Source organism: Lucilia sericata, unplaced genomic scaffold (assembly GCF_015586225.1).
Source record: "Lucilia sericata isolate MDLA Ls3-8-SP2 unplaced genomic scaffold, ASM1558622v1 Contig000205F_arrow, whole genome shotgun sequence".
NCBI lineage: Eukaryota > Metazoa > Arthropoda > Insecta > Diptera > Calliphoridae > Lucilia > Lucilia sericata.
The window spans coordinates 390,563-418,543 of record NW_023994233.1 but is presented as its reverse complement, the minus strand read 5'-3'; the positions used below and the strand labels follow the sequence as shown (position 1 = coordinate 418,543).

Sequence of the window (27,981 nt, the reverse complement as noted above, 5' to 3'; positions counted from 1 at the left end):
CTTTCCCTTTCTTCTTCATGTTTGAAAAAATGCTAAAGGTCTCTTTATGAAGAAATTCATTATATTTTTTTTGTGATCTTATAAAGCTACAAATGAAATTTCATTAAAATTGAACAATATTAATAAAAGGTACCAACACAGTTCCAAAAATACTACCCATACCCTTTTTCTCCATTGAATTACCCAAATTTATGTATTTTGTTTAATAAATTTTGTATCATTTCAGAAATTAATGTTGAAAATATGAGTCTTCCCTCCCTTTTCATCTTTCTTCCTCCCTTTTCCTCTTTAATACCCACTGGATAGATGCTTTTTTACCCACTGGATAGATGCTTTTTTACCCACTGGATAGATGCTTTGCAAAAACATAATTTTTTAAATCATTGTATATTTAAGAAATTTCATAAAAGTACCAAAATAATAAATAATTATACTTTTTTATTCGTTAAATTTAAATAACCCAAAAATATGATATTTGTTAGTCCCTTGCTCCATTAAAATATTAATATTTAAAATTTGATGTCTTTTGGAAATTTTATACAGCAAAATTTTATAAAGCGATCTAGCCGTTTAGGCGTGATTGACGAACAAATAAACAAAGGAACAGACTTACAAAGAGATTTATAATATATATTAGGATTTGATGTCTTTAGGACATTTTATACAGCAAACATAGAATTCCTTTTTTTACCCGTTTTTGCCCCCATTGGATGGGCTTCCAAAATATGCATATTTCCGATACTATAAAAAGCGAAGTTGATATAGAACAGATCAAAATTAGTCTCAAAGCACAAAAGTACTAATTTTGTCGTTCTTCCCCCTTTTGTCATATTTCTGATACTTTAAAAATCTTAATGGAATATATTTTGGCTTAAGCAAAGACAATAATTGGTATTTATGCTTGAAAGTACTAATATTGACCTCTTTTCACCTATTTACCCCCTTTTTCGCCCTCCTAATCCAAGTTTTGAAAAACGATGTAGCCTATAACACCCTCCAATAATAGATCTACCTATGTTCCAAATTTCAAGAAAATCGGTCTAGCCGTTTAGGCGTGATTGACGAACAAACAAATGAACAGACTTACAAAGAGATTTATAATATATATTAGGATTAGGATTTGATGTCTTTAGGACATTTTATACAGCAAACATAGAATTCCTTTTTTAACCGTTTTTGCCCCCATTGGGTGGGCTTCCAAAATATGCATATTTCCGATACTATAAAAAGCGCAGTTGATATAGAACAGATAAAAATTAGTCTCAAAGCACAAAAGTACTAATTTTGCCCGTTTTTCCCTCTTTTGTCATATTTCTGATACTTTAAAAATCTTAATGGAATATATTTTGGCTTAAGCAAAGACAATAATTGGTATTTATGCTAAAAAGTACTAATTTTGACCGCTTTTCACCCATTTACCCCCTTTTTGCGCCCTCCTAGTCCAAGTTTTGAAAAACGATACAGCCTATAACACCCTCCAATGATAGATCTACCTATGTTCCAAATTTCAAGAAAATCGGTCCAACCGTTTAGGCGTGATTGACTAACAAACAAACAAACAAATGAACAGACTTACAAAGAGATTTATAATATATATTAGGATTAGGATTTGATGTAAAAGTTAAAGTATAATTTTGTATACTTAATATACAATTTTTTGTTTTATTTCTGTCATTCCTCTAATTATATAGAGCATTATTCAAATAGATAGTATTTTTTTCGAATTTCTTAACTTTGGTGTTGAATTGTTTCCAAGTGTCTCAAAGTGTTAATTTAGCTTTTTTTCACTCAATTTAAAATGTCGGACTATATACGATAAATTTCATTAATTTTTGGTAAATATGGCCGACAAATTAATTAAAAAAATATATATTTCTCAAATTAATAAAAAAAATAAAATAAAACTACAAAAAATGTAGCAAAGGAACGCATAATAAGCCGTATTTGCACATTTAGTTTGAATTTCTTTTTTGTTTTTCCCTCTAGGGGTGGACTTTCGAATACACATATCTCTGAAACTAAAAACTCATCGTCTAAAATATTTTTATTTAAGAACGAAAAAATCAGACTAACACATAGAAGTACAAATTTTTCCTGTTTTTTCGCCTTTTTTCCTATTTCGAAACGGAACTTTGCTACATAATACATATTTCAGACACTTTAAAAGCTTAATCAGAAATGTTTTTGCTTGAAAATAATCCATGCTCAACTTTACGAAAAAAAATTTCGTAACTTATATTTTCGTAATATTTACAAAAATTTCGTGTATAATACGAAATATTATTTAATAAAACCCTTTTCTATATTTACGAAAGTACGAAAACCTTTCGTAATATTTTTTCAGAAATTTTAGCGAAATTAAACATAATGATATTAAGTATATTATCATTAGATAAAACTACAACGTTTTTATAAAATTTAAGAAAAAGTATAATATATTGACGCACTATTTTCATAAAAAAAATTAAAAATTCGTGTGGAGAATAATTTTTAATAATTTTAAAATTAACAAAAATGTTTGCATAAATTAATATTTCGTAAATTTTACCATATTTATTAAAAATTCACTTTTTTCAATTTATGTAAATTAATTTTTATACCCACCATTCGGCATAGCCGAATATAACACTCTTACTTGTTTTATTTTGCATTATACTAAAATATTTCGTACAATTTCGTATATATTAGGCATGGATTTTTTTCAGTGTATAGACAATAATTAGTATTTACTCCCAAAAGTAGGAATTTTGTCTCTTTTTCATCCACATACCCCTTCTTGTTCCTTCTTATCCAAGTTTTGGAAAATAATATAGTATATCACACCATACACCTATATATCTAACTATATTTCAAATTTAGTGGAATTAAAAACATTATGCACACGCTATAGGTCGCAATTTGCAAGATAATTTGATGAATTTGGCACATACTCTTCCAAGGGCGAATCCTATTGAAAATGGTTAAAATCGGACTATTATTTCGCATAGCCCCCTTACAATCGCACCCCCGAATATGGCTTTTGAGCTCATAAATATGTTAAATGTTCTTGTATCACACCAAAAATCTGCAAAACTAAGTTTTTTATAAGTTTTAATGACACTGCTTATTTTCGCAATGATTCGATCACATCCCACATATAATGTCCCCTTCATAAAAGGGCTTGATGGTTCAAATTCATATCAAACACTAATATTACGGCGATATTCTACATAAATAATTTTAATGTTATATTAACCACCTACCCCCATATAACCCTCTTTCAGAAAATCCTTTTTGTCAATAAATTGTTAAAATATTTCTGAAATAAACTAAAAATTAATTTAAATGTTTTATTATCAAAAAAATAATAAACATTTGTAACGAAATCACTGGTGTAGGGCATCATATCGTCAGCCATGATCAACTATAAATTTTTACTTGTTTATTTATTTGTTTTATTTATTCATTGCAGTAGTTTGAATTGTCTGAAAATATGCATTTATTGAGTCTCTTTACGCAGCAAATACAGATTGCCCTTTTTACCTGCTTTTTCCCCTAAGGGTGGGAGTTCTAAATATATGAACATATGTCTGAGACTATCAAAATCATAGTTTATAATATTTTGGCTTTAGAATAGAAAAAATTGTTCTTAAAGCACAAAAGTACTAATTTTGTCAGATTTTCGCCATTTGGCCTATTTTTTGTCCCCTTCCAGTCCAATTTTCGCAACAGCACTTTATTAATTTATATTTCTAACAAATTAAGTAGTTTAATCGAAAATGATTTTGCTTAAGGATAGACAAAATCAGTATTTACTATCAATAGTACTAATTTTGCCCGTTTTTCACCCATTTTACCCCCTTTTTGCCCCCTCCTAGTCCAAGTTCTGAAAAAATATATACATCTAACCATGTTCCAAATTTTAAGAAAATCCGTCCAGCCGAACAAACAAACAAACAGACTTACAAAGAGATTTATAATATATATTAGGATATAAAACAGACTGTTTGTTTGTGTGTTTGTTTGTTACGCTTTCACGGCAAAACTACTCAACCGATTTACATGAAATTTGGACCGCTAATAGGTCTAACCCCAAAAGGAGCAATATGCTATATAAGATCATGATCGGATGCCAAGCCCTTTTTTCCGCCCACTTTTTGTAAAAACTACTAAACCGATTTACATGAAATTTTGCATACTGATATGTATAAACTCGAAAAGAACTATTGAATACATATAAGATCTTCAACTGATGCCACGCCCCCTTCTATGCCCACTTTTTATAAAACTGTCGAAGTCCGGTCAGGCCGCGTTGAAGACGATTTGATCGATCTCCATGACGGTCTTATCGACTTCGACGACGGCCTTACCGACCTCGACTGATGGTCTCCGAACACTTCCCAAATGCCATATTTTAGGAAGTGTTGCGAGCAAGCAGGGCTTGGCGCTGAAGAAGATCGGCTTGTTATTAAAAAAAATCAAACCGAACGACTCCCGGTGAAAGTGGTGATTTTTAAATTAATTAAAATCAAAACATAACAAACAAACGCACTCCCAGTGCTTTAATTATTGATAAAAAACCAAACAAAAAAATGTTTTCAATCCCCACCAACCAACACGTAAGTATAAATAAAATTCTCGATTTTATTTGTGTGCATTGTTCAATTCTGTTATTGAACAACTTTGTTAATTTCTTAACAAAGTAAAAACAAAAGCGACAAATCTCCAAATTAAGAGTTGGAATTTGTTTATGTTCCTTTTTGAACCACAGTGAAAATGCTAAATTAATTGAAAATTTATATAAAAAACAAGTTAGAGTGCTATATTCGGCTATGCGAATCTTAAATACCCTCCACCAGCAAGCTACTTTTTATTAAAACTCATTTAAATATCTAATTTTCAGTATTGATGGTACTAACATTTATGCATATGTCAAACTAATTTTAATAAGGTCGAGAAAAATTTATATTAATTCCGTAGAATGATTCATAAATACAAAATACACATATATGTCGAATTTTATCCCGATAACTTTGATTGTCAATGTGCATTTGAGTAATTTTCGGAAATGGTCCTTATATGGGAATTGTGACCAATTATCGACCGATACGGAAAAAATTTCGTATAATGATTTATATGCCAAAAAAATTCAATTCGAATTTTACTATAATAGATTTACTAATTAATGAAATATGTGCGTTTAGGTGATTTTCGGAAGTGCATTATATGTATACGAGCTATGACCTTACACAAAACTTATTTTTGTCGAATTTTATCAAGATATCTTTATTTGATAATGAAATATGTTTTTTTTTGAAGTGGACCTTATATAGGAGCTATTACTATATATGGACCAATCCGGAAAAATTTCGAAGAGTGATTCATATAAAGACAAAACATATTTGTGCCGAATTTTACCTAGATAAATTTATTTAACAATTAATTATGTGCGTTTAAGTGATTTTCGGAAGTGGGACTTATATGGGAGCTATGACCAATAATGGACCAATCCGAGGAAAAAGTGGTAGAATGATTTATATGCACACAAAATATATTCAAGTCGGATTTTATCCTTATAGTTTTAGAATTTAATGAAATATATGCGTTTAAGTGATTTTCGGAAGTGGACTTTATATGGGAGTTATGACCAACTATGAGCCTTTCCGGAAAAAAATCGTAGAGTGATTCATATAAAGACAAAACATATTTGTGTCGAATTTTATCAAGATAGCTTTATTTGACAATGTCCTTTTAAGTGATTTTCGGAAGTGGGCTTTATATGGGAGCTATGTATGACCAATTATGCGCCTATCCGGAGAAAATGTTGTAGTGTAATTTATATTTAGACGAAATATATTTTTGTCGAATTTTATCCCAAATAGTCTTAGAATTCAATGAAATATATGCGTTTAAGTGATTTTCGGAAGTGGGCCTTATATGGAAGCCATGACGAATAATAGATCGATCCGTAAAAAAATTTGTAGAATGATTGGTATGTATACAACACATGCTTTTGTCCCGATAGCTTTATTTGACAATGAAATATATGCATTTAAGTGATTTTCGGAAGTGGGCCTTATATGGGAACTATGACCAATAGTGGACCGATCCGTAAAAAATTTGTAGAATGATTCATATTTAGACAAAACATATTTGTGTCGAATTTTATCGCGATAGGTTTATAATTCAATGAAATATATTAGTTTAAGTGATTTTCGGAAGTGGACTTTATATAGGAGCTATGATCAATTATGGGCCTATGAGCTTTTAATTGATTTTCAGAAGTGGGCCTTATATGGGAGCTATGACCAATCCGTAAAAAATTTGGTAGATTTATTTGTATGTACACAAAACATATTTAACTCGAATTTTATCACAATAGCTTTATTCATCAATGAAATATGTACGTTTAAGTGATTTTCGGAAGTGGACCTTATATGGGAGCTATGACCAATTGTGGACCGACTGAGGTCTACGTTGACTGTATGATTTCTGTTCATATCATATTTGCCCGTACAAAATTTATACCGATATATTTTAGGGAGTTATTAACGATAAACTAATTTCCGGGAATATATACCTTTGTATGGGGGCTATGGGAAATATTCGATCGATTGTAAAGATCTTGAACATAATTGATCACTGGCCTAAAAAATAATTGATCACTGGTCACACTGTTCGTGTGACAAAATTCGTCGAAATATCTTTGGTAGTTTCTGAGAAAACTTCAAAAGAATGTTGAAAAAATGTATTTTTTTCGAGGTAGTCTGAAATTTTTACTATAACTATTTACGTTGTGAACCGATTTTGCTGATTTTCAATACCAAACTGCTTAGGATATTTATAATTATTTTGGGTGAATTTGGTTGATTTCCTTTGCTTAGTTTTAATGTGAGCGTGTTTTACACAGACAGACAGACGGACAGACGGAAATAGCTAAATCGACTCAGAATTTGATAAGGACCCAGAATATATATACTTTGTTGGGTCTTAGATGAATATTTCTAGGTGTTATACACGGAACGACAAACTTATATATACCCTCTATCACCACTGATGGTGGTGGAGGGTATAATAATAAGTATAGTCGAAAAAATTCCCATTCTTCACATACATAATTATTTTTTATATATACAGTTCATTCTATTTAGTGCAAGAACTAGTGATTGTTATTGTTTTGTTTTCATCAAAACATTGTTGAATATTGCACATACATACTTACAAAGATTTACAATATTATTATTTAAAAATATTAAAGTAAATTTGGTGGTGGTTTTTTGTTTATTTTATCTCTTTAAATAACAAAATATATTCTCTTTTTTATACGCTATACCGTAGCTATAACAAAAGAAAGTAAAAAACAAAGAGACAAAATAAACATATATACAAACATACTTTACATATATACATTATTGTGTTTGTTGTAATTTCCCTGCAAACAATTGCTATCTAAATAGTATCCACAACGTAACAACGTGTAGGTAAAAATATCTAAAAAACATCTAATATTGCACAATTTGAAAGGAAGAAAAGTGACCGCATTGGTAAAAAACTGTTCCTCCTGTTTAATACTTACTTAGTGAGTCGATTTCGTTTCTGTTTTAAGTCACTTTTTTATAGCATAAAAGTGCGTAAAATTAGTTAAATTTCCAGTTTTGCCATAGCAATAGGGAAACTGGAAATTTATCTAATTTTACACTATTTTATGTAGTAAAAGCGACTTTATAATACATTTTCTTTATTTCTCTTACTTTACGAATAATTTAAAATTGTTTATACTCACTAATCTCTTACTTATGTTTATTATATATTCAATTTATTTTTTATATATTAAATTTTAAATAAAATCATTACAAAATTTCACAATGTGTTACTATTCACACAACTGATCACTATAAACTTAATATATTTACTGAAATATACAAATTTTGAGAGCAAAAATAATTCTTCCTTAAATTATCTTGTTAGTGTATTAAAAAGTGTTCTTTTTATACATTTTTATTCTATCTAATTATTATCATTTACGTTTCTTTTTGGTATATTAGATCGAACTTAAATTTTACAACAATGGGATAAAAATTAGAAAATAATGCATTTTGTTTTTGTAAATATTTTTATTTAGCACTGAGAAACATGAAGTTGAGCCTAAATAGTGTAAATTTAGTTCATTTTTCCAAAATTAAACTCAAATTTGCTGACAGGGTTGTGTGTTCCCTACACATGTGAGTCAGTCTGATTAGTTCAATACTAATTATAACATCGACTTAAATTTTTAATTACATTTCGAGTAAAATATGTTTGGAAAAATATTTTGCGAATTAGCGGCCACCCTACGCTGTTAGATCCGGCATATTAGGTACAATATAGGACCTGTAAACAGAACTATTTGTAATATTTTTTTCAATATAAAGATTTTTTATTTTAATTTTTAGAAATATATTTTTGCGATTTAGCGGTCACTCTACGCAATTCGATTCGGTATATTAGGTACATTATAGGACTTGTATACGGAATTTTTTTCTCAATATTTTTCAACCTACGGTCAAATTAGATAATATTAGAGCAGATCACTTACTGTTATACTTGTTAGTTATTCTATTCATCGACTTGATTTTTTCGATATTAGTTTTCTCATTTGGCTTTTTAAATTTTCCATTTTAAACAATTTATTTGAACTTTTTTTAATAATGGGTTCCACATTATGTGCTCAGTTCGCTTTAGAATGCGATAATTTAGTTGGATCTTGTTCCAAGTTTGATATAACTCCTTTGGAAAATTTGACCGAGTCACTTCTCGAGACGAAATTGCAGTCCCTTGAAGAGGACTGGCAATCAGTTCGAAGAGCCTTTGAGGATTTAATTTTAACTAATGATAATATTATTCCTGACAAATGCACGGCAAAAGAAAGATTTGGGTCGGTTAAGGACGAATATCAACGTACCAAGGCTAATATGATGGACCAATTGAAAATGCACAGAGCTTCAAGTACTCAAGGTCTAAGGCAGGATCAACCGACTAACTCTACGTTGTTCAATACTTCAAATATGTATCCCATTAATGCCACATTTAATGATTCGGAGATTTGTATAAAGGTTCCTCCTTGTGATACTCAGGAATTTTATGGGGGTTATACCGCCATTTATGGTAATCATCCTCGATTGACACAGGCTCAAAAGTTATATCATCTAAGGAATAAGACAAAGGGCGAAGCAGGTAGTATTGTAGCTAAATATCCGATTAAAGATCAGAATTATTTACCGACGTGGGACGCGTTAAAGGCGCGATATGAGAACAAGCGCATTTTAGTAGATAATCAGTTGAGTATTCTATTTAATATACCAGCAGCAAAAGCTGAATATTGCGAATCTATTAACAGGATTCAAACTACCATTAGCGATTGTTTATCAATTTTAAAGGCTCATGGTATACGAACCGATCAATGGGATCCAATCCTAATATATTTGTGTTCCACAAATTTACCTGATGAAACATTAGCTCTTTGAGAGCAATCGTTGAGTTCTCCAACTCGTTTACCTTCCTGGGCAGAAATGGAAGAATTTTTAATAAATAGACATCAGGTAATGGAAAGAATATCTACATTCAGAAGTCAAAACCCAGCTTATGTTCCATATCATAATCAGGGTAGAAATTATAATATCTCTTCACAGCAGAATAAAGCTAGATATGAAAACCCGATCAAAGAAGCTCAATCGAAAAAATATGTTATGCTTTGTAAATTATGTAATAAAACACATATTATTCGAAATTGTCCTAAATTTCAAAACTTTTCAGTAAAACAGAGAATCGACTATGTAGAAAAGAACAAAATTTGTAGTAATTGTTTGTCTTCAGCTCACACAAATACAAATTGTCAAAGTGTTTTTACATGTGTCCAGTGTAAGAACAAGCACCATAGCTTACTTCATTTGGATAATTATTCCAATAATAAGAAGAATAAGCCAAATAAAAACAAAACGTCCAATACGTTTTATGCTGATCCCTCTCAGCAAACGGAGGATACAATAAACCGCCAACCACCATGTAGCTCAATGTCTACAGTACACAAGACAAACACACAAACAAACTTTTCTGTCAACGATGATGATATTTTATTACCTACAGCTCTAGTAGAAATTTTACATTTAGGAGAAATATTTACACTTAGAGCTCTAATAGATTCGGGATCAAAACGATCATTTTTAAAAAATAAAATATCAAAAAGGCTTAATTTAATAATTCAAAATGCAAATTTTGATATTTGTGGATTAGGGGGTACAGTGGTAGCAAATACAAGTAAAATATCTACCATAACTTTGTGTAGAAAAAAACACGAGTTCTCATTCAGTAACCAAGTTATAATAGTTCCAAATTTAACCAAATTTATGCCTAGCTTTACGATTTCAAACGCTGATCTCTCAGAAATAAAACATCTAGAATTAGCCGATCCGAATTTCTTGATATCTTCACAAATAGACATGTTAATCGGCAGCGATATAATTCCATATATCATTCAAGATGGAATACAAAATAATATCTTAGGCAATCTCCTTGCTCAAAATTCAATCTATGGATGGTATATTTATGGCCCAATGAAATTACATACCGTTTCCCTAACTACTAATATTCAAAATAAGGAAGAAAATGATAAAATAAGCTCAATGCTTAGACTATTTTGGGAAACAGAAGAAATTCCAAAATCGAAAGTTCTATCAGAAACAGATCTCTACTGTGAAGAACTTTATAAAAAGACAACATATCTCAGAAGTGATGGCAGATATGTTGTAAAACTTCCTTTTAAACAAGGATTTCCAGAAAACTTGTATTTGCAATCTTCCAGATTCGCAGCAAAAAGTCAATATATTCATCTAGAGGCAAAATTACAAAAACAAATAGATCTTCAACAGATTTATAATGATGTTTTAGAAAAATATATAACATTGGGTCATATGAAGAAAACAAATTCTTCCGAAATTTGTAAAGATGGGAAGTATTTTACATACTATTTACCTCATCATGCTGTATTTAGACCAGAAAGCACTTCTACAAAAGTTATAGTAGTCTTCAATGGTTCTCGTTGAATGATGTATTACATATTGGTCCAACATTGAAATCTGACTTAATGTCAGTTATTTTAAATTGGCGTATATATAGATACGTTTTTAATGGTGACATCGAAAAAATGTATCGCCAAATATTAGTAACGGAAGCAGATTGTCCGTTTCAGAGAATTTTGTATAGAACAAAAACTTCAAGCAATATTGAACATTACGAGCTGTTAAAAGTCACTTTCGGAGTGAATTGTGCACCGTATTTGGCTATACGAACGTTGCTGCAGTTAGCCACAGATGTAGAGAGACAGTCTCCTTTGTCATCTCACATATTAAGACATGAAACATATGTCGATGATATTTTAGCTGGTGGACATACTTTGGCATTTCGCTCATTAATGGCATAAAAATACGAGTGTAGCGATGAAATTCGACACAAATAAATTTAATACGAACCAAATTCTGTCTACCAAATTTTATGCGGATCGACCCATAATTGACCCTACCCCCCTATATAAGGTCCCCTTCAGAAAATTACTTTAACGCTTATAACTGGCCTAAAAACACGAGTATATAGATGAAATTCGACATAAGTAAGTTTCATTCGAGTCAAGCGGGGTTTGATGGGGGGTATATAAGATTCGGCATAGCCGAATATAACACTCTTACTTGTTTTATTTTGCATTATACTAAAATATTTCGTACAATTTCGTATATATTAGGCATGGATTTTTTTCAGTGTATAGACAATAATTAGTATTTACTCCCAAAAGTAGGAATTTTGTCTCTTTTTCATCCACATACCCCTTCTTGTTCCTTCTTATCCAAGTTTTTGAAAATAATATAGTATATCACACCATACACCTATATATCTAACTATGTTTCAAATTTAGTGGAATTAAAAACATTATGCACTCGCTATAGGTCGCAATTTGCAAGACAATTTGATGAATTTGGCACATACTCTTCCAAGGGCGAATCCTATTGAAAATGGTTAAAATCGGACTATTATTTCGCATAGCCCCCTTACAATCGCACCCCCGAATATGGCTTTTGAGCTCATAAATATGTTAAATGTTCTTGTATCACACCAAAAATCTGCAAAACTAAGTTTTTTATAAGTTTTAATGACACTGCTTATTTTCGCAATGATTCGATCACATCCCACATATAATGTCCCCTTCATAAAAGGGCTTGATGGTTCAAATTCATATCAAACACTAATATTACGGCGATATTCTACATAAATAATTTTAATGTTATATTAACCACCTACCCCCATATAACCCTCTTTCAGAAAATCCTTTTTGTCAATAAATTGTTAAAATATTTCTGAAATAAAATGTTTTATTATTAAAAAATAATAAACATTTGTAACGTAATCACTGGTGTAGGGCATCATATCCAAGCCAAGCCCTTTTTTTCCGCCCACTTTTTGTAAAAACTACTAAACCGATTTACATGAAATTTTGCATACTGATATGTATAAACTCGAAAAGAACTATAGAATACATATAAGATCTTCAACTGATGCCACACCCCCTTCTATGCCCACTTTTTATAAAACTGTCGAAGTCCGGTCAGGCCGCGTTGAAGACGATTTGATCGATCTCCATGACGGTCTTATCGACTTCGACGACGGCCTTACCGACCTCGACTGATGGTCTCCGAACACTTCCCAAATGCCATATTTTAGGAAGTGTTGCGAGCAAGCAGGGCTTGGCGCTGAAGAAGATCGGCTTGTTATTAAAAAAAATCAAACCGAACGACTCCCGGTCAAAGTGGTGATTTTTAAATTAATTAAAATCAAAACATAACAAACAAACGCACTCCCAGTGCTTTAATTATTGATAAAAAACCAAACAAAAAAATGTTTTCAATCCCCACCAACCAACACGTAAGTATAAATAAAATTCTCGATTTTATTTGTGTGCATTGTTCAATTCTGTTATTGAACAACTTTGTTAATTTCTTAACAAAGTAAAAACAAAAGCGACAAATCTCCAAATTAAGAGTTGGAATTTGTTTATGTTCCTTTTTGAACCACAGTGAAAATGCTAAATTAATTGAAAATTTATATAAAAAACAAGTTAGAGTGCTATATTCGGCTATGCCGAATCCTAAATACCCTCCACCAGCAAGCTACTTTTTATTAAAACTCATTTAAATATCTAATTTTCAGTATTGATGGTACTAACATTTATGCATATGTCAAACTAATTTTAATAAGGTCGAGAAAAATTTATATTAATTCCGTAGAATGATTTATAAATACAAAATACACATATATGTCGAATTTTATCCCGATAACTTTGCTTGTCAATGTGCATTTGAGTAATTTTCGGAAATGGTCCTTATATGGGAATTGTGACCAATTATCGACCGATACGGAAAAAATTTCGTATAATGATTTATATGCCAAAAAAAATTCAATTCGAATTTTACTATAATAGATTTACTAATTAATGAAATATGTGCGTTTAGGTGATTTTCGGAAGTGCATTATATGTATACGAGCTATGACCTTACACAAAACTTATTTTTGTCGAATTTTATCAAGATATCTTTATTTGATAATGAAATATGTTTTTTTTGAAGTGTTGATTTTTTTGAAGTGGACCTTATATAGGAGCTATTACTATATATGGACCAATCCGGAAAAATTTCGAAGAGTGATTCATATAAAGACAAAACATATTTGTGCCGAATTTTATCTAGATAAATTTATTTAACAATTAATTATGTGCGTTTAAGTGATTTTCGGAAGTGGGACTTATATGGGAGCTATGACCAATAATGGACCAATCCGGGGAAAAAGTGGTAGAATGATTTATATGCACACAAAATATATTCAAGTCGAATTTTATCCTTATAGTTTTAGAATTTAATGAAATATATGCGTTTAAGTGATTTTCGGAAGTGGACTTTATATGGGAGTTATGACCAACTATGAGCCTTTCCGGAAAAAAAATCGTAGAGTGATTCATATAAAGACAAAACATATTTGTGTCGAATTTTATCAAGATAGCTTTATTTGACAATGTCCTTTTAAGTGATTTTCGGAAGTGGGCTTTATATGGGAGCTATGTATGACCAATTATGGGCCTATCCGGAGAAAATGTTGTAGTGTAATTTATATTTAGACGAAATATATTTTTGTCGAATTTTATCCCAAATAGTCTTAGAATTCAATGAAATATATGCGTTTAAGTGATTTTCGGAAGTGGGCCTTATATGGAAGCCATGACGAATAATAGATCGATCCGTAAAAAAATTTGTAGAATGATTGGTATGTATACAACACATACTTGTGTCCCGATAGCTTTATTTGACAATGAAATATATGCATTTAAGTGATTTTCGGAAGTGGGCCTTATATGGGAACTATGACCAATAGTGGACCGATCCGTAAAAAATTTGTAGAATGATTCATATTTAGACAAAACATATTTGTATCGAATTTTATCGCGATAGGTTTATAATTCAATGAAATATATTAGTTTAAGTGATTTTCGGAAGTGGACTTTATATAGGAGCTATGATCAATTATGGGCCTATGAGCTTTTAATTGATTTTCAGAAGTGGGCCTTATATGGGAGCTATGACCAATCCGTAAAAAATTTGGTAGATTTATTTGTATGTACACAAAACATATTTAACTCAAATTTTATCACAATAGCTTTATTCATCAATGAAATATGTACGTTTAAGTGATTTTCGGAAGTGGACCTTATATGGGAGCTATGACCAATTGTGGACCGACTGAGGTCTACGTTGACTGTATGATTTCTGTTCATATCATATTTGCCTGTACAAAATTTATACCGATATATTTTAGGGAGTTATTAACGATAAACTAATTTCCGGGAATATATACCTTTGTATGGGGGCTATGGGAAATATTCGATCGATTGTAAAGATCTTGAACATAATTGATCACTGGCCTAAAAAAATAATTGATCACTGGCCTAAAAAAATAATGTGTGCGTGTGACAAAATTCATCGAAATATCTTTGGTAGTTTCTGAGAAAACTTCAAATGAATGTTGAAAAAACGTATTTTTTTCGAGGTAGTCTGAAATTTTTACTATAACTATTTACGTTGTGAACCGATTTTGCTGATTTTCAATACATAATTATTTTGGGTGGATTTGGTTGATTTCCTTTGCTTAGTTTTAATGTGAGCGTGTTTTACACAGACAGACAGACGGACAGACGGAAATAGCTAAATCGACTCAGAATTTGATAAGGACCCAGAATATATATACTTTGTTGGGTCTTAGATGAATATTTCTAGGTGTTACACACGGAACGACAAACTTATATATACACTCTATCACCACTGATGGTGGTGGAGGGTATAATAATAAGTATAGTCGAAAAAATTCCCATTCTTCACATACATAATTATTTTTATACCCTCCACTACCATCAGTGGTGATAGAGGGTATATATAACTTTGTCATTCCGTGTGTAACACGAAGAAATATTCATCGGAGACCCAACAAAGTATATATATTAAGGGTCCTTATGAAATTCTGAGTCGATTTAGCTATGTCCGTCTGTCCGTCCGTCCGTCCGTCCGTCTGTCTGTCTGTATGTCTGTGTAAAACACGCTCACGTTAAAACGAAGCAATATAATTTAACCGACTTCACCCAAAATATTCATTATTATCCTGTACAGTTTGGTATTGAAAATGAGCAAAATCGGTTCACATCGGGAAAAGTTATGAATCAAAATTTAAAACAACTCCGAAAAAAATAAGCATTTTTTACACATTCTGATGTAATTTTCTCGAAAACTATGCAAAATAATTTCATAAAAGTCATCATACATTCGTTTCTACACAAGATATTGATTCCTGCTGAAAATTGCCAGAATCGGTCCATAATTTCATATACCTCCCATACAAAAGTACATATTCCCGGAAAATGAGTTTTTTGTTAATAACTTCTGTTAGAATGTTGATATCTTCACAAAATTTTACAAGTTAAAATCTTATGTCAATAGAATTCATTGGGAGAAAACATTTTCTGGATCGGTCCATAATTGGACATAGCTCCCATACAAGGTCCCCTCCCCCTCATTACTAAATTAAGATATCCATATAAAATTTGGTACAATTATTGCTCTCGCATACAGAAATATTACTATGAAATTTTTTTCCGATCGGTCCATAATTGGTCATAGCTCCCATACGGGGTCCCCTCCCGAAAATCACTTAAAAGCACATAACTCATTACTAAATTAAGATATCTATATAATTATATATAAAAATATCTATATAAATTTGGTACAAGTATTGCTCTCATATACAGAAATATTTTTGTGCAATTTTTTTGCGATCGGTCCATAATTGGTCATAGCTCCCATACAAGGACCCTTAACGAAAATTACTTAAACGCGCATAACTCATTACTAAATTAAGATATCCATATAAAATATGGAATAGGTATTGCTGATATGTACAGAAATATTACTATGAAATATTTTTCCGATCGGTCCATAATTGGTCATAGCTCCCATACAAGGTCCCTTCCCGAAAATTACTTAAACGCACATAACTCATTACTAAATCAAGATATCCATATAATTGTTACAATTTGGTACAATTATTGTTCTCGCATACAGAAATATTACTATGAAATTTTTTTCCGATCGGTCCATAATTGGTCATAGCTCCCATACAAGGACCCTTGCCGAAAATCACTTAAACGCGCATAATTTATTACTAAATTAAGATATACATATAAAATTTGGTACAAGTATTGCTCATATGCACAGAAAAATTACTTTGAAATTTTTTTCCGATCGGTCCATAATTGGTCATAGCTGCCATACAAGGTCCCCTCCCGAAAATCACTTAAACACACATAACTCATTACTAAATTAAAATGTCCATATAAAGTTTGGTGCAAGTATAGCTCTCACATATAGAAATATTACTATGAATTTTTTTTCCGATCAGTCCATAATTTGTCATAGCTCCCTTACAAGGTCCCCTTCCGAAAATTACTTAAACGCACATAACTCATTACTAAATTAAGATATTCATATAAAATTTGATACAAGTATTGCTCACATATACAGAAATATTAATATGGAAGTTTTTTTCCGATCGGTCCATAATTGGTCACAGCTCGCATACAAGGTCACCTCCTGAAAATCACTTAAATGCACAATATTCATTGCCAAATAATGATATAGATACAGAATTTTGAAATTTTGTCTTTATATACATAATTGGTCCTAGCTCCCATACAAGGTCCTTTTACGAAAATCCCTTAAACGCACATTACTCATTACCAAATAAAGCTATTGATACAAAATTTGGCACAAATATTAGTTTGGTATACAAAAATTCTATTTCAAGATTTTTTCATGATCGGTCTATAACATGGGTCCCTTCAGAAAATCACTTGAACAGAAAATCACTTGAACACACATTACTTATTACTAAATTACGATATAGATACAAAATTTGACTGAAATATAGTTTTTATGTACAGAAATTTTGCTTAAAGAATATTTTACGATCGGTCTATAATTGGTCATATCTCCCATACTAGGTCCTGCCCCTAAAAACAATTTGTGTAGAACAAAATTATATATATGTATTTTGCAAATCCTTAAATCTTTCACACACATGCATACACGCACATAATTAAATATCGTTAAAGCATATCTAAGGGCGCTATAAAAATATAAAAGAAAATGGGGTTTGTAATGTTCCACAAATTTTGGAATTGTAAATCTTGGTGTTTTTCTATTTATGACATGAGAAAACTTATTTCTACAAATATTTGATCAACTAAAAAACTATTAATATAAAAGTAGCTGGTGGAGGGTATTTAAGATTCGGCTCAGCCGAATATAGCACTCTAACTTGTTTATATATACAGTTCATTCTATGTAGTGCAAGAACTAGTGATTGTTATTGTTTTGTTTTCATCAAAACATTGTTGAATATTGCACATACATACTTACAAAGATTTACAATATTATTATTTAAAAATATTAAAGTAAATTTGGTGGTGGTTTTTTGTTTATTTTATCTCTTAAAATAACAAAATATATTCTCTTTTTTTATACGCTATACCGTAGCTATAACAAAAGAAAGTAAAAAACAAAGAGACAAAATAAACATATATACAAACATACTTTACATATATACATTATTGTGTTTGTTGTAATTTCCCTGCAAACAATTGCTATCTAAATAGTATCCACAACGTAACAACGTGTAGGTAAAAATATCTAAAAAACATCTAATATTGCACAATTTGAAAGGAAGAAAAGTGACCGCATTGGTAAAAAACTGTTCCTCCTGTTTAATACTTACTTAGTGAGTCGATTTCGTTTCTGTTTTAAGTCACTTTTTTATAGCATAAAAGTGCGTAAAATTAGTTAAATTTCCAGTTTTGCCATAGCAATAGGGAAACTGGAAATTTATCTAATTTTACACTATTTTATGTAGTAAAAGCGACTTTATAATACATTTTCTTTATTTCTCTTACTTTACGAATAATTTAAAATTGTTTATACTCACTAATCTCTTACTTATGTTTATTATATATTCAATTTATTTTTTATATATTAAATTTTAAATAAAATCATTACAAAATTTCACAATGTGTTACTATTCACACAACTGATCACTATAAACTTAATATATTTACTGAAATATACAAATTTTGAGAGCAAAAATAATTCTTCCTTAAATTATCTTGTTAGTGTATTAAAAAGTGTTCTTTTTATACATTTTTATTCTATCTAATTATTATCATTTACGTTTCTTTTTGGTATATTAGATCGAACTTAAATTTTACAACAATGGGATAAAAATTAGAAAATAATGCATTTTGTTTTTGTAAATATTTTTATTTAGCACTGAGAAACATGAAGTTGAGCCTAAATAGTGTAAATTTAGTTCATTTATCCAAAATTAAACTCAAATTTGCTGACAGGGTTGTGTGTTCCCTACACATGTGAGTCAGTCTGATTAGTTCAATACTAATTATAACATCGACTTAAATTTTTAATTACATTTCGAGTAAAATATGTTTGGAAAAATATTTTGCGAATTAGCGGCCACCCTACGCTGTTAGATCCGGCATATTAGGTACAATATAGGACCTGCAAACAGAACTATTTGTAATATTTTTTTCAATATAAAGATTTTTTATTTAAATTTTTAGAAATATATTTTTAGCGATTTAGCGGTCACTCTACGCAATTCGATTCGGTATATTAGGTACATTATAGGACTTGTATACGGAATTTTTTTTCTCAATATTTTTCAACCTACGGTCAAATTAGATAATATTAGAGCAGATCACTTACTGTTATACTTGTTAGTTATTCTATTCATCGACTTGATTTTTTCGATATTAGTTTTCTGATTTGGCTTTTTAAATTTTCCATTTTAAACAATTTTTTTGAACTTTTTTTAATAATGGGTTCCACATTATGTGCTCAGTTCGCTTTAGAATGCGATAATTTAGTTGGATCTTGTTCCAAGTTTGATATAACTCCTTTGGAAAATTTGACCGAGTCACTTCTCGAGACGAAATTGCAGTCCCTTGAAGAGGTCTGGCAATCAGTTCGAAGAGCCTTTGAGGATTTAATTTTAACTAATGATAATATTATTCCTGAGAGCGACAAATGCACGGCAAAAATAAGATTTGGGTCGGTTAAGGACGAATATCAACGTACCAAGGCTAATATGATGGACCAATTGAAAATGCACAGAGCTTCAAGTACTCGAGGTCTAAGGCAGGATCAACCGACTAACTCTACGTTGTTCAATACTTCAAATATGTATCCCATTAATGCCACATTTAATGATTCGGAGATTTGTATAAAGGTTCCTCCTTGTGATACTCAGGAATTTTATGGGGGTTATGAGTAATGGCCATCATTCCGCAATATGTTTACCGCCATTTATGGTAATCATCCTCGATTGACACAGGCTCAAAAGTTATATCATCTAAGGAATAAGACAAAGGGCGAAGCAGGTAGTATTGTAGCTAAATATCCGATTTCAGATCAGAATTATTTACCGACGTGGGACGCGTTAAAGGCGCGATATGAGAACAAGCGCATTTTAGTAGATAATCAGTTGAGTATTCTATTTAATATACCAGCAGCAAAAGCTGAATATTGCGAATCTATTAACAGGATTCAAACTACCATTAGCGATTGTTTATCAATTTTAAAGGCTCATGGTATACGAACCGATCAATGGGATCCTATCCTAATATATTTGTGTTCCACAAAATTATCTGATGAAACATTAGCTCTTTGAGAGCAATCGTTGAGTTCTCCAACTCGTTTACCTTCCTGGGCAGAAATGGAAGAATTTTTAATAAATAGACATCAGGTAATGGAAAGAATATCTACATTCAGAAGTCAAAACCCAGCTTATGTTCCATATCATAATCAGGGTAGAAATTATAATATCTCTTCACAGCAGAATAAAGCTAGATATGAAAACCCGATCAAAGAAGCTCAATCGAAAAAATATGATATGCTTTGTAAATTATGTAATAAAACACATATTATTCGAAATTGTCCTAAATTTCAAAACTTTTCAGTAAAACAGAGAATCGACTATGTAGAAAAGAACAAAATTTGTAGTAATTGTTTGTCTTCAGCTCACACAAATACAAATTGTCAAAGTGTTTTTACATGTGTCCAGTGTAAGAACAAGCACCACAGCTTACTTCATTTGGATAATTATTCCAATAATAAGAAGAATAAGCCAAATAAAAACAAAACGTCCAATACGTTTTATGCTGATCCCTCTCAGCAAACGGAGGATACAATAAACCGCCAACCACCATGTAGCTCAATGTCTACAGTACACAAGACAAACACACAAACAAACTTTTCTGTCAACGATGATGATATTTTATTACCTACAGCTCTAGTAGAAATTTTACATTTAGGAGAAATATTTACACTTAGAGCTCTAATAGATTCGGGATCAAAACGATCATTTTTAACTAATAAAATATCAAAAAGGCTTAATTTAATAACTCAAAATGCAAATTTTGAAATTTGTGGATTAGGGGGTACAGTGGTAGCAAATACAAGTAAAATATCTACCATAACTTTGTGTAGAAAAAAACACGAGTTCTCATTCAGTAACCAAGTTATAATAGTTCCAAATTTAACCAAATTTATGCCTAGCTTTACGATTTCAAACGCTGATCTCTCAGAAATAAAACATCTAGAATTAGCCGATCCGAATTTCTTGATATCTTCACAAATAGACATGTTAATCGGCAGCGATATAATTCCATATATCATTCAAGATGGAATACAAAATAATATCTTAGGCAATCTCCTTGCTCAAAATTCAATCTATGGATGGTATATTTATGGCCCAATGAAATTACATACCGTTTCCCTAACTACTAATATTCAAAATAAGGAAGAAAATGATAAAATAAGCTCAATGCTTAGACTATTTTGGGAAACAGAAGAAATTCCAAAATCGAAAGTTCTATCAGAAACAGATCTCTACTGTGAAGAACTTTATAAAAAGACAACATATCTCAGAAGTGATGGCAGATATGTTGTAAAACTTCCTTTTAAACAAGGATTTCCAGAAAACTTGTATTTGCAATCTTCCAGATTCGCAGCAAAAAGTCAATATATTCATCTAGAGGCAAAATTACAAAAACAAATAGATCTTCAACAGATTTATAATGATGTTTTAGAAAAATATATAACATTGGGTCATATGAAGAAAACAAATTCTTCCGAAATTTGTAAAGATGGGAAGTATTTTACATACTATTTACCTCATCATGCTGTATTTAGACCAGAAAGCACTTCTACAAAAGTTATAGTAGTCTTCAATGGTTCTCGTTGAATGATGTATTACATATTGGTCCAACATTGAAATCTGACTTAATGTCAGTTATTTTAAATTGGCGTATATATAGATACGTTTTTAATGGTGACATCGAAAAAATGTATCGCCAAATATTAGTAACGGAAGCAGATTGTCCGTTTCAGAGAATTTTGTATAGAACAAAAACTTCAAGCAATATTGAACATTACGAGCTGTTAAAAGTCACTTTCGGAGTGAATTGTGCACCGTATTTGGCTATACGAACGTTGCTGCAGTTAGCCACAGATGTAGAGAGACAGTCTCCTTTGTCTTCTCACATATTAAGACATGAAACATATGTCGATGATATTTTAGCTGGTGGACATACTTTGGCATTTCGCTCATTAATGGCATAAAAATACGAGTGTAGCGATGAAATTCGACACAAATAAATTTAATACGAACCAAATTCTGTCTACCAAATTTTATGCGGATCGACCCATAATTGACCCTACCCCCCTATATAAGGTCCCCTTCAGAAAATTACTTTAACGCTTATAACTGGCCTAAAAACACGAGTATATAGATGAAATTCGACATAAGTAAGTTTCATTCGAGTCAAGCGGGGTTTGATGGGGGGTATATAAGATTCGGCATAGCCGAATATAACACTCTTACTTGTTTTATTTTGCATTATACTAAAATATTTCGTACAATTTCGTATATATTAGGCATGGATTTTTTTCAGTGTATAGACAATAATTAGTATTTACTCCCAAAAGTAGGAATTTTGTCTCTTTTTCATCCACATACCCCTTCTTGTTCCTTCTTATCCAAGTTTTTGAAAATAATATAGTATATCACACCATACACCTATATATCTAACTATGTTTCAAATTTAGTGGAATTAAAAACATTATGCACTCGCTATAGGTCGCAATTTGCAAGATAATTTGATGAATTTGGCACATACTCTTCCAAGGGCGAATCCTATTGAAAATGGTTAAAATCGGACTATTATTTCGCATAGCCCCCTTACAATCGCACCCCCGAATATGGCTTTTGAGCTCATAAATATGTTAAATGTTCTTGTATCACACCAAAAATCTGCAAAACTAAGTTTTTTATAAGTTTTAATGACACTGCTTATTTTCGCAATGATTCGATCACATCCCACATATAATGTCCCCTTCATAAAAGGGCTTGATGGTTCAAATTCATATCAAACACTAATATTACGGCGATATTCTACATAAATAATTTTAATGTTATATTAACCACCTACCCCCATATAACCCTCTTTCAGAAAATCCTTTTTGTCAATAAATTGTTAAAATATTTCTGAAATAAAATGTTTTATTATTAAAAAATAATAAACATTTGTAACGTAATCACTGGTGTAGGGCATCATATCGTCAGCCATGATCAACTATAAATTTTTACTTGTTTATTTATTTGTTTTATTTATTCATTGCAGTAGTTTGAATTGTTGAAAATATGCATTTATTGAGTCTCTTTACGCAGCAAATACAGATTTCCCTTTTTTACCTGCTTTTTTCCCCTAAGGGTGGGAGTTCTAAATATATGAACATATGTCTGAGACCATCAAAATCATAGTTTATAATATTTTGGCTTTAGAATAGAAAAAATCGTTCTTAAAATCTGACAAAAGTACTAATTTTGTCAGATTTTTGCCATTTGGCCTATTTTTTGTCCCCTTCCAGTCCAATTTTCGCAACAGCACTTTATTAATTTATATTTCTAACAAATTAAGTAGTTTAATCGAAAATGATTTTGCTTAAGGATAGACAAAATCAGTATTTACTATCAATAGTACTAATTTTGCCCGTTTTTCACCCATTTTACCCCCTTTTTGCCCCCTCCTAGTCCAAGTTCTGAAAAAATATATACATCTAACCATGTTCCAAATTTTAAGAAAATCCGTCCAGCCGAACAAACAAACAAACAGACTTACAAAGAGATTTATAATATATATTAGGATATAAAACAGACTGTTTGTTTGTGTGTTTGTTTGTTACGCTTTCACGGCAAAACTACTCAACCGATTTAATATGCTATATAAGATCATGATCGGATGCCAAGCCCTTTTTTCCGCCCACTTTTTGTAAAAACTACTAAACCGATTTACATGAAATTTTGCATACTGATATGTATAAACTCGAAAAGAACTATAGAATACATATAAGATCTTCAACTGATGCCACACCCCCTTCTATGCCCACTTTTTATAAAACTGTCGAAGTCCGGTCAGGCCGCGTTGAAGACGATTTGATCGATCTCCATGACGGTCTTATCGACTTCGACGACGGCCTTACCGACCTCGACTGATGGTCTCCGAACACTTCCCAAATGCCATATTTTAGGAAGTGTTGCGAGCAAGCAGGGCTTGGCGCTGAAGAAGATCGGCTTGTTATTAAAAAAAATCAAACCGAACGACTCCCGGTCAAAGTGGTGATTTTTAAATTAATTAAAATCAAAACATAACAAACAAACGCACTCCCAGTGCTTTAATTATTGATAAAAAACCAAACAAAAAAATGTTTTCAATCCCCACCAACCAACACGTAAGTATAAATAAAATTCTCGATTTTATTTGTGTGCATTGTTCAATTCTGTTATTGAACAACTTTGTTAATTTCTTAACAAAGTAAAAACAAAAGCGACAAATCTCCAAATTAAGAGTTGGAATTTGTTTATGTTCCTTTTGAACCACAGTGAAAATGCTAAATTAATTGAAAATTTATATAAAAAACAAGTTAGAGTGCTATATTCGGCTATGCCGAATCCTAAATACCCTCCACCAGCAAGCTACTTTTTATTAAAACTCATTTAAATATCTAATTTTCAGTATTGATGGTACTAACATTTATGCATATGTCAAACTAATTTTAATAAGGTCGAGAAAAATTTATATTAATTCCGTAGAATGATTTATAAATACAAAATACACATATATGTCGAATTTTATCCCGATAACTTTGCTTGTCAATGTGCATTTGAGTAATTTTCGGAAATGGTCCTTATATGGGAATTGTGACCAATTATCGACCGATACGGAAAAAATTTCGTATAATGATTTATATGCCAAAAAAAATTCAATTCGAATTTTACTATAATAGATTTACTAATTAATGAAATATGTGCGTTTAGGTGATTTTCGGAAGTGCATTATATGTATACGAGCTATGACCTTACACAAAACTTATTTTTGTCGAATTTTATCAAGATATCTTTATTTGATAATGAAATATGTTTTTTTTGAAGTGTTGATTTTTTTGAAGTGGACCTTATATAGGAGCTATTACTATATATGGACCAATCCGGAAAAATTTCGAAGAGTGATTCATATAAAGACAAAACATATTTGTGCCGAATTTTATCTAGATAAATTTATTTAACAATTAATTATGTGCGTTTAAGTGATTTTCGGAAGTGGGACTTATATGGGAGCTATGACCAATAATGGACCAATCCGGGGAAAAAGTGGTAGAATGATTTATATGCACACAAAATATATTCAAGTCGAATTTTATCCTTATAGTTTTAGAATTTAATGAAATATATGCGTTTAAGTGATTTTCGGAAGTGGACTTTATATGGGAGTTATGACCAACTATGAGCCTTTCCGGAAAAAAATCGTAGAGTGATTCATATAAAGACAAAACATATTTGTGTCGAATTTTATCAAGATAGCTTTATTTGACAATGTCCTTTTAAGTGATTTTCGGAAGTGGGCTTTATATGGGAGCTATGTATGACCAATTATGGGCCTATCCGGAGAAAATGTTGTAGTGTAATTTATATTTAGACGAAATATATTTTTGTCGAATTTTATCCCAAATAGTCTTAGAATTCAATGAAATATATGCGTTTAAGTGATTTTCGGAAGTGGGCCTTATATGGAAGCCATGACGAATAATAGATCGATCCGTAAAAAAATTTGTAGAATGATTGGTATGTATACAACACATACTTGTGTCCCGATAGCTTTATTTGACAATGAAATATATGCATTTAAGTGATTTTCGGAAGTGGGCCTTATATGGGAACTATGACCAATAGTGGACCGATCCGTAAAAAATTTGTAGAATGATTCATATTTAGACAAAACATATTTGTATCGAATTTTATCGCGATAGGTTTATAATTCAATGAAATATATTAGTTTAAGTGATTTTCGGAAGTGGACTTTATATAGGAGCTATGATCAATTATGGGCCTATGAGCTTTTAATTGATTTTCAGAAGTGGGCCTTATATGGGAGCTATGACCAATCCGTAAAAAATTTGGTAGATTTATTTGTATGTACACAAAACATATTTAACTCAAATTTTATCACAATAGCTTTATTCATCAATGAAATATGTACGTTTAAGTGATTTTCGGAAGTGGACCTTATATGGGAGCTATGACCAATTGTGGACCGACTGAGGTCTACGTTGACTGTATGATTTCTGTTCATATCATATTTGCCTGTACAAAATTTATACCGATATATTTTAGGGAGTTATTAACGATAAACTAATTTCCGGGAATATATACCTTTGTATGGGGGCTATGGGAAATATTCGATCGATTGTAAAGATCTTGAACATAATTGATCACTGGCCTAAAAAAATAATTGATCACTGGCCTAAAAAAATAATGTGTGCGTGTGACAAAATTCATCGAAATATCTTTGGTAGTTTCTGAGAAAACTTCAAAAGAATGTTGAAAAAACGTATTTTTTTCGAGGTAGTCTGAAATTTTTACTATAACTATTTACGTTGTGAACCGATTTTGCTGATTTTCAATACATAATTATTTTGGGTGGATTTGGTTGATTTCCTTTGCTTAGTTTTAATGTGAGCGTGTTTTACACAGACAGACAGACGGACAGACGGAAATAGCTAAATCGACTCAGAATTTGATAAGGACCCAGAATATATATACTTTGTTGGGTCTTAGATGAATATTTCTAGGTGTTACACACGGAACGACAAACTTATATATACACTCTATCACCACTGATGGTGGTGGAGGGTATAATAATAAGTATAGTCGAAAAAATTCCCATTCTTCACATACATAATTATTTTTATACCCTCCACTACCATCAGTGGTGATAGAGGGTATATATAACTTTGTCATTCCGTGTGTAACACGAAGAAATATTCATCGGAGACCCAACAAAGTATATATATTAAGGGTCCTTATGAAATTCTGAGTCGATTTAGCTATGTCCGTCTGTCCGTCCGTCCGTCCGTCCGTCTGTCTGTCTGTATGTCTGTGTAAAACACGCTCACGTTAAAACGAAGCAATATAATTTAACCGACTTCACCCAAAATATTCATTATTATCCTGTACAGTTTGGTATTGAAAATGAGCAAAATCGGTTCACATCGGGAAAAGTTATGAATCAAAATTTAAAACAACTCCGAAAAAAATAAGCATTTTTTACACATTCTGATGTAATTTTCTCGAAAACTATGCAAGATAATTTCATAAAAGTCATCATACATTCGTTTCTACACAAGATATTGATTCCTGCTGAAAATTGCCAGAATCGGTCCATAATTTCATATACCTCCCATACAAAAGTACATATTCCCGGAAAATGAGTTTTTTGTTAATAACTTCTGTTAGAATGTTGATATCTTCACAAAATTTTACAAGTTAAAATCTTATGTCAATAGAATTCATTGGGAGAAAACATTTTCTGGATCGGTCCATAATTGGACATAGCTCCCATACAAGGTCCCCTCCCCCTCATTACTAAATTAAGATATCCATATAAAATTTGGTACAATTATTGCTCTCGCATACAGAAATATTACTATGAAATTTTTTTCCGATCGGTCCATAATTGGTCATAGCTCCCATACGGGGTCCCCTCCCGAAAATCACTTAAAAGCACATAACTCATTACTAAATTAAGATATCTATATAATTATATATAAAAATATCTATATAAATTTGGTACAAGTATTGCTCTCATATACAGAAATATTTTTGTGCAATTTTTTTGCGATCGGTCCATAATTGGTCATAGCTCCCATACAAGGACCCTTAACGAAAATTACTTAAACGCGCATAACTCATTACTAAATT

General features: G+C 31.1%; 2 protein-coding genes across 4 annotated transcripts in view; one reads left to right on the top strand and one right to left on the bottom strand.

Moving 5' to 3' along the window:
• The window catches only part of LOC119602007, a 288,955-nt gene that overhangs the window by 48,552 nt on the left and 212,422 nt on the right, over window positions 1-27,981 (bottom strand). The gene's annotated exons all lie outside the window — the stretch shown is intronic.
• LOC119602003 overlaps window positions 1-27,981 on the top strand; it is a 234,384-nt gene that overhangs the window by 63,129 nt on the left and 143,274 nt on the right. The gene's annotated exons all lie outside the window — the stretch shown is intronic.